The sequence below is a fragment of the Heteronotia binoei genome, chromosome 21, assembly GCF_032191835.1.
Source record: "Heteronotia binoei isolate CCM8104 ecotype False Entrance Well chromosome 21, APGP_CSIRO_Hbin_v1, whole genome shotgun sequence".
Lineage (NCBI taxonomy): Eukaryota > Metazoa > Chordata > Lepidosauria > Squamata > Gekkonidae > Heteronotia > Heteronotia binoei.
The window spans coordinates 78,926,663-78,935,460 of NC_083243.1; the positions used below are offsets into that span (position 1 = coordinate 78,926,663).

The window sequence follows — 8,798 nt, forward strand, 5'->3', positions numbered from 1 at the left end:
GATATTTGAAAGTGGAACTTGGGAAGGGCAGAGTTTAGGGAATGAAGGGAGCTCACCAAGTCTGTAATTCCATAGTAAAGGTAAAGGTAGTCCCCTGTGCAAGCACCAGTCGTTTTCATCTCTGGGGTGACATTGCTTTCACGTTTTCATGGCAGACTTTTTATGGGGTGGTTTGCCATTGCCTTCCCCAGTCATCTACACTTTCGCCCCAGCAAGCTGGGTACTCATTTTACCGACCTCAGAAGGATGGAAGGCTGAGTGATTCCATAGTACTTGCCCTCTAAAGCAGCCATTTTCTCCATGGGAACTTCTCTGTTGTCTGGAGATCTGTTGTAAGTCCAGGTGATCCCTAGTCCTCATCTAAAAGTTGGCAACCCTACAAGAGATTCAGGTGGAAGAAAACACTTGTTTCGTCATATGTCCCAGACTTTAATTTAGACCAGAAATTAACTGGGAGTCAGAGGAGTCCATGCTGCCGCATAATTCACTACTGAAATTAAGACTGCCTACTTCCATGTGAGCCCTGGAGATTTCACAGAATTACAACTGATCTCCAGATGACAGAGATTTGGAAGGTGGACTTTATGGCATTATATACCACGGAGGGCTCTCCCTACTCGAAACCCCACCTTTCTCAGGCTGTGCATAGGGTCACCAGGTCCAACTCAGGAAATACCTGGGGACTTTTGGTGGTGGAGCCTTTCCTATTCCCTAAAAAAAAAACCCAAAAAACAGTAGTGCAGTTCCATTGAATACAGTCTTCATTTCCTCCTCCTCTTTTCTGCCTTCAAAGGGTTTCCCAAGCAGCTGCATTTCCACTAAATGAAAGTGAACACACTCACAAACCAGTCAGAATGAACAGTTTGCAAGCTCACACTTCTGTGATCTCACTGGGACAATTTACTCACAGGAGTTACTGGATATAGCCGTCTGCTGTATTTCAACCAACTTCTTCAGAGTAACACTGGAAAACTGAACAGAGCACTCTAGATTCTCATTAACCTTTTAATATCTATACAAATAAACAGGTTCTGGTTAACTCTTTACTATCCATACAAATGACTCCTGAAATGAATGCCAAACAAACAGAGAGACTGTGCTGGCTTCCTCTCATACACACTCACTGGAAAGAGCTCTGTCTCTGCTCACCCCATCCCCCTGCAGCCTTGTCCTGCTGAGATTTGAAGGCACACACACCTTTCCAAGGCTTTTTTTGTAAAAAACTCATTTGCATATTAGACCACACCCCTGATGCCAAGCCAGCTGGAACTGTGTTCTTGTTCATTCCTGCTCAAAAAAAGCCCTGCACCTTCCAAAACACAAGCAGTTCTTTGCAAGCTTCTTTTTTTAAAAGTGCATCTCAGTCTACTTTATTTCAGCAGATTGCCCCAAAATCGAAGCAATTCTTTAAAATCTACAACACAAAAATAGGTCCTTTGCTTGGGTCGTCGGGGTCCGGGAGGAGAAACCCCCCTGCCAGTTTTTGACGGTGTGCCGTTGACAGCGACACACATGGTCAAGAGCCTGGGGGGTACTATTGTAGCCTTCCTTAACGATGGAGGCTCAGATAGCAGCCACTGCTAAGTCCGCATTCTTTCATCTTAGGCAGGCGAGGCAGTTGGCCCCTTTCCTGGAGCGTGACGATCTAGCAACGGTGACCCATGCAACGGTCACCTCGAGGTTGGACTACTGCAATGCCCTCTACATGGGGCTGCCCTTGTGCCAAACCCGGAAGTTGCAGTTAGTGCAGAATGCCGCTGCCCAGTTGTTACTGGGGCTCCCAAGATGGGAGCACATTCGGCCGGGGCTCCGGATTCTGCACTGGCTGCCAAGAATATACCAAGTTCGGTACAAGGTGCTGGTTATTACCTTTAAAGCCCTATATGGCCTAGGACCTGCCTATCTTAGGGACCGTCTCTCCCCACATGTTCCCCAGAGAGTACTGAGATCAGGATCTCAAAATCTGCTCGTTATCCCCGGGCCAAAGGAAGCCCGCCTGAAATCTACCAGGGACAGGCCTTTCTCTGTAACGGCCCCTTTCTGGTGGAACCAGCTGCCGGAAGAGGTGAGGGCCCTGCGGAACCTTGGCCAGTTCCGCAGGGCCTGTAAGACAGCCCTCTTCCAGCTGGCTTATAACTAACTGGCATTGGAAACTGAGTGTAGTTTTAATAGACCGCTGTTATATGTTTTATTTTACTGTTTTAACTGTGTAAGATGTTTTAAATCCAATAATTTTATGTTAGATTTTATGTGCTGTGAGCCGCCCTGAGCCACTTCGGTGGGAAGGGTGGGATATAAATTGAAATAAACTTGAAACTTGAAACAGAAATCTGTTTGTTTTTTTGTAGAAGAAAGACAGAATCCTCATATTTGAGCAAGCCATTCTAGGACTCTCCGAAAGTCTGCAACAAGCTGCTGGAAGGTCTCATTTCGTTGCTTGTGTTGCAGATTTAGATCTATTTGATTCAACTAGTTGGTTAACTCTTCTGATCTCAAGCATCTTCTCATTTTAGCAATCTCTATCTGCCTTTTCTTGTAAGGACCCATCAGTCTTCTTTTTATATCCAGTCTGTAACTTCTAGACTCCTCTGCATTAGCCATGTCTGTTGCAACTGGAGGATTTCATAAACTCGTCTTGTATGCTACTTATTTACTTTCAGCTTTTGTTGAGCTTCTGTTACTATCTCTTGACTGAAACCTTGCTTGAGCTTCTCTGGGAAAAAGCAAAGTAAATCTTGGCAAAGCTTCACTAGCACAAAGTCTCGTAGTTTCACGTAACTTTCAGATGGGTCTTCAACTGTTATATCAAGCACTGTAGAGGATGACATGTAGTATCTATGAACCATTTCTAAAAGCTGAGCTCCATGACCTTCACCTTGAAACAGAGGCAATATCAACAGTTGGTTTACACGTGGCTGGGTTTTGTCTGGGTACACATAGTAATTGTAGACTGTCATATAGCCTGTGGTCACAAAGAGCATCGCTCCATCCTTATTATACTAGAAAGTAGTTCCATCTCTCATCCACATCAATAAAGCTAGCCGTTTCAATAAACCACATCAAGAAGGTCTGAAGCCTTTCATATTTATTCTTGAAAGCCCGGACATGTCATGTAAGTCTTATATATCTGATAAGTTATGTCTTCACCAGCTTCTCTGTTGTGCATGGAATAGGTATGTAATAATATTCCAAACAGCTTGAAGTTCACATTCTTTTCCAGCAGACACACTAAGCCATCTATACTTCTGTTAAAACCTGGTGGAATAATTTCTCTAATTTTACTTTCTACGTCATCTGCCTCCACGCAGTCAAACTTCTCATTAACTTTGGAAGTGTAATCAATGCGAAACAGTGTTGACAAGTTACCAGCAATATAGTACAAGAGCATCTTCAGACCTTTGTAACCAAAGGCAACCTCATCATCTCCAAAAACCTGGTGACTGAACTCAGGATGTAATGTTGTGCTGTCATCTTCCAAATCCTCTGGAAAGCAGACTAATTTTAAGTGAATTGCTTCATTTGTATTACGTTTATACTCAGCCAGTTTCTTCTCCATAGCAGAGAGCCCCATCATTTCCAAGTAGTGGCAGAAGCCTCAGCACAAAAGATACCTGCCAAGCCACAGCAAATCAAGCTGTGTGCCCACATGCCAGAAATCCTTTGCAAGCTTCTTCTAAGCCTGCAAAGATTTAAAGGCACATTGTGGCTGTTGGGGCAGGGTTTTCCCTCACCAGCCAGCTGGCTGGCAGCAAGGAGCAGTCTGAAAAACTGGGGGATCCCCTGCTGGGACTTGGGGACTGGCAAGCTTAATGTGCAAACCCTCCAGGAATTTCCCAAGCCAGAGTTGGCAACCCTACATGAAGTTTCTGCACTGTATTCATTGGCAGCCTTATGTGATGCTTAGTCTTTAGTTTAGGCCCTGTCTGGAACTCCCACAAAGGCCATATTTCAAAGGGTTCCTCTGTGCTATGTGCAAAAAAATGCAGTATCCCATTGGACAATCAACAATTCTGTCCATATCCTCTGGTTAATCCCCAGTCCTGCTTCACTTCCTACCTTACCACTGCCACGTGATGCTGATCTCACCTCCTACTTTGTTCTCCATGCAGTCATCCATTGTTTCCAACTAGCTTGTGGCTGATACATCACACCGCCAGCAGGATAACTGCAGGAATCCAACAACTGATCTGTGTGTTAATGATATCCGCCTTTACTGCTTCACCCTTCAGGGCCTGGATAATTGACATGCATCCACAGACTGGGGCATATTTGCGCTAAGGGGCTTTCACAGCCTGCAGGCCAGGTCTGTCTTCGATGTACTCTAGCTTATGGTCAGCTGGCACAACCAGCAAGATGACTGCACACTGCACTTTCCCTGTCTGCATGGTCATCAAAATAAGCTCAAGGACAGAGAGGGACAGCAGCTATTCTATGCAGCATTGCTTCTGTTGAAACAAACAGTCAAAGGTGAATTGTGAGAGTTGTCAGCTTTACTGCTGATAGCAGTTCTGTGCTGTTAACAAATTAACACCATGGCAAGTCAGGAAAAGCTGCCTGAATTGAGGTGCTTTTATATTTCCTCTCATGCAACTGATTAGAGGCAGAGAATCTTTTCAGAAAGGGGGAGGTGGGAAACAGCAACTCTGCAATGGATGCTACAGTCATACAACCTGCTCCCCTGCATGTTTACTTTCACAGAAGCCCAAGATGGGTTTGCTGCCAGTTAACGTGCTTTGGGTTGCTTCCAGAGGTCACAGTTTCTCTTGTTAAAGTGAAGGCGATGCTGGATTTAGTTAATTTTGCTGGGAAACTATTACAAAGCCTACACACCACCACCAATTTACTGAAGCCGTTATAGAGAAAAGGGTGAAACAACCGCTCATTTTCAGCTAGGAAGATACTCAGTGCCTTTGAAGTGAGCTGCACAAGTTTAATCTAAAATGGGATAGATCAAGATGAGAAGTTGCAGGGGCGTAGACTTTTCAATTTCCTGAGGAGAGCGGGGGGTTGGGGCCCAGACAGAGCGGGGGGTTGGGGCCCAGTGACATCATAGGGAGGAGCCAGTCACATCACAGGGAGGGGCCTCCATTATCACTACCTATGAATTTATGGAGAAGCTCCCTTTTCATAAATTTAGGGAGCACCCCCCCAACAATGCCCATGGACCGGACCAAACCCAGAAAAAGGTGGGAGTTGGCCAGTGGTTATACTGGTATCTCAGAGGTCTCTTGCTATGTCCTGTTTTTGAAATTCACTTTTAGAATAGTCACTTTAAGACCTGCAAATATACATATCATGTTCATAGGACAAACTGATGGTCACAAATTTGACAGTAAAAGGCAATACAGAAAAGCTTTAGGAGAACATTTCCCTTCTCCCCCCCCCCCCCGCTGTTTTCTGATGACCCTGAAGCATGGGGCGGGGGGGAGGGCTCCAAACTGGGGGATCCCCTTCCCCCAACTGGGGATTGGCAACCCTATGTCTAGGTGGTGAACAATTGTCAATACACACCTCCTTGACCAAGTCTTTAAGAGCGTAGTCATTTTGAAAAAAAAAATAGGCTTGCTGGGGCCATTAATTTTCAGAAGGATCTGGTTCAGCATCTACTTAAATGAATGTAAACAATCACAGGCTTGAAGAAGACACAAAATATCTATCTGTCAAAAGAACCCCCAAATACTATAGCAATATGTATGCAACATAGCAATAAAGTGTTATTCTTCCCCCCCAATTTCTTCTCCAATCATTAACTAGTTGAACAAAGTTTGAGTCCAGTAACACCTTTAAGACCAATGAAGTTTTATTCTGGGTATAAGCTATCCTGTGCTAGCGCACTTTGTCAGATACATTGAAAACAGTTTCCTCAATCCTTACTTACAGGGGTTGGCTGGTTGTCAGAAAAGTCAAGATGCATAAAATACTGGGTGATCATAGCTGATCACAGCTGAGACTGGATGTGAGAAAGATCTGTGAATTGCATAAATTTAGCACGCAAACACAAGAGTTAACAAACAAATATGGGAATAAGGTTTGAGGTTTCAGTTTTTACCTACAACTCAAACAACATTCCATTATGGGTACAACTGAGAAGCTTAGTATGTCCACTCCTTAAGATTCACTGAAACAGATTTCCTCAAGTATTACATATAGCAGGGGTGGCCAACAGTAGCTCTCCAGATGCTTTTTGCCTACAACTCCCATCAGCCCCAGCCATTGGCCATGCTAGCTGAGGTTGATGGGAATTGTAGGCAAAAAACATCTGGAGAGCTACCGTTGGCCACCCCTGACATATAGGTAAGAAAGAAGGGGTAAGTGACTGAACAATAAATCCAGCTAAGATTGGAATAACACCTTGAGTAAGATGTGTAAATCACAGTAAATTGGTATACAGATAATAAGATAAAGGTAGTCCCCTGTGCAAGCACCAGTCGTTTCCGACTCTGGGGTGACGTTGCTTTCACAACGTTTTTATGGAGTGGTTTGCCATTGCCTTCCCCAGTCATCTACACTTTCCCCCCAGCAAGCTGGGTACTCATTTTACCGACCTCAGAAGGATGGAAGGCTGAGTCAACCTGGAGCCGGCTACCTGAACCCAGCTTCCGCCGGGATTGAACACAGGTTGTGAGCAGAGGGCTCCAACTGCAGTACTGCAGCTTTACCACTCTGCGCCACAGGGCTCTCTTCCCACAGGGTACAATGGAGAATTGATTTGCGGGTATCTGGGGCTCTGGGGAGGGCTGTTTTTTGAGATAGAGGCCCCACATTTTCAGCATAGCATCCAGTGCTTCTCCTCAAAACACCCTCCAAAGTACAACAGGGGGAGATGGGCAGGTGTGCTTTCTCTATGGGCAGGCGCTGTCCTTAGGCCAAGTGTATAGTCTATGGGCAGGCGCTGACCTTAGGCCAAGCTTAATTTCCCTTTTTCCCTATGGGCTAGTGTGGTCCCCATTATTCCCTATGGGCAGGTGTGCTTTCTCTATGGGCAGGCATGTATAGTCTATGGGCAGGCGCTGTTCCGAGTTTTAGTATGTCCCTTTTGGAAGATGTATGTGCCTCTCTCCGGAGCCAGGGTAACCAAACTGAAACAATATAATCAAATCGCTACACAACAGTGAGCAATATTCGGACAAGCCATAAAGGAAAAGCTCCAGGAAGCATGATTTTGAAAGCCCAGGAAGGTGCCTTTTGTCCGTACATATAAATACAGGAGAAGCAATATGGGGGGGTTTTTCGTGGAAGCAAAATAACTTTGTGGAATCTGCGGTGGTGGGAGGCAGGGAGAAAAACTACTTGAAAAGATCTCTCATAGGCCACTTTTCGTGGGAAGAAACCGAGACTTACCTTTTCGATGTTAGATTTGGAGGCAGGATGAAAGCCTTTCTTGCCCATGAAGTTGGCGAACGACTTTCCCATGATAGTGGCGGCAAGAGCAGCAGCCACCTGGAATGAGGCCCTTCTCTTTTTCCTCACCCCCCTCCCAGACTCCAGAGGCAAGTCCCCTCGAAAGAAGGTGGATGAGGGACGGGGCTCCTCCCTGTGGGGCTTGCCCGCATTTTCTTCTCAGGCCTGGGAAGGGCGCAAAAGGAGCACCTGCCATTGGCAGGAGAAGCTCAATTAGCATTTCTAAGGAGCTGAGGTTCATAAAGTCCTTCACTGACTTTGAAGCTCAGAGGGAAAAATCACACATAGCCTTTATCACCCCATTCATGCCTTTGAAGCCTCAAGTCCTGTGTTGCTTGCCTGACGGGGGCTTAGCCCCGAGGGGGAAATCCAGGGGGGCCTTCAGCCCCCGAGCCCCCACATAGTTTACGCCTATGGGTAGTTGTACCTCTCTGTCTGTAGCAGTGGAAAACAGCAAGAATCTAGTAGATTAGAACCTGAAAGACCAACACAATTTGTGGCAGGGTATGAGCTTTTGTGAGTCACTGATCACTTCTGAGCCGTGACTTACAAAAGCTCATACCCAGCCAGATAAGATGGGAGCATCAATCAGAAGCAGTGTAAGAAGTGGGAAGAATAGCATTGAGGGCAGGCTTGCATTACTCTTTTCCTTTATTATGGCTGCTGTCTGGGAGCTTTCTTCCAAAAGTCCCACTGCAAGAAACGGGCTTTTGATGCCCAAGTACTACTGCCGAACTCTTTTAGTATGCTTCCTGTTCCTTTATAGATGGTTTGCTCACAACTTCCAGGTAGATTTGTGCCCTATATTTTGAGATTTAATTCTGAATTTATATTTTGATATCACATTTCCTTATTTTAGGCTGCTTTAACTACACTGTCACTTTGGAGTAGTTTGGGGGGAAACCGAGGTTCAAATCCCTATCAGCCACAACATTTAACTGGATGGATTTAGGGCTGTTGTTCTCTCTCAGCCTAACCTATCTGACAGGGTTGTTGTGATGAAGGATATCTGAGAAGAGGGGAAATACATGTACATCACTGAGTTCCTTGGAGGAAGGGTGGGAGAAAAATGCACAGAATGAATAAAATTGTAGCGAGACATCAATATGCAATCACATTTTTTTTAAAAAAGCCTTCTGTTTGAGTGTGGGTTCTTTAACAAAATTCATAAACATCTGATGTCAAGGACAATTGTCCCTATAGTAAGCCTTCTTTCTCCACCCCCTGCCCTGATACATTAGGTCAGAGCATGAGTGAGGTAATGGTCCAGTTACCAACTTTGCCACGGGTTAAATTATGCCCATAGCTCAGGCACACTCCAGGGTCTGTATGGCACAGATTAAAAGGCAACTTCTCCCACACTAAAGATTCACAAGACTACCCCTGCATGCACAAAA

The 8,798-nt window shown here is 45.3% G+C and overlaps 1 pseudogene; it reads right to left on the reverse strand.

The window, feature by feature from the left end:
• Positions 1–2,328: 2,328 nt before the first annotated feature.
• On the reverse strand, positions 2,329–3,582 carry LOC132589878 (histone acetyltransferase type B catalytic subunit-like; annotated as a pseudogene).
• Between the last annotated feature and the right edge of the window lie 5,216 nt (positions 3,583–8,798).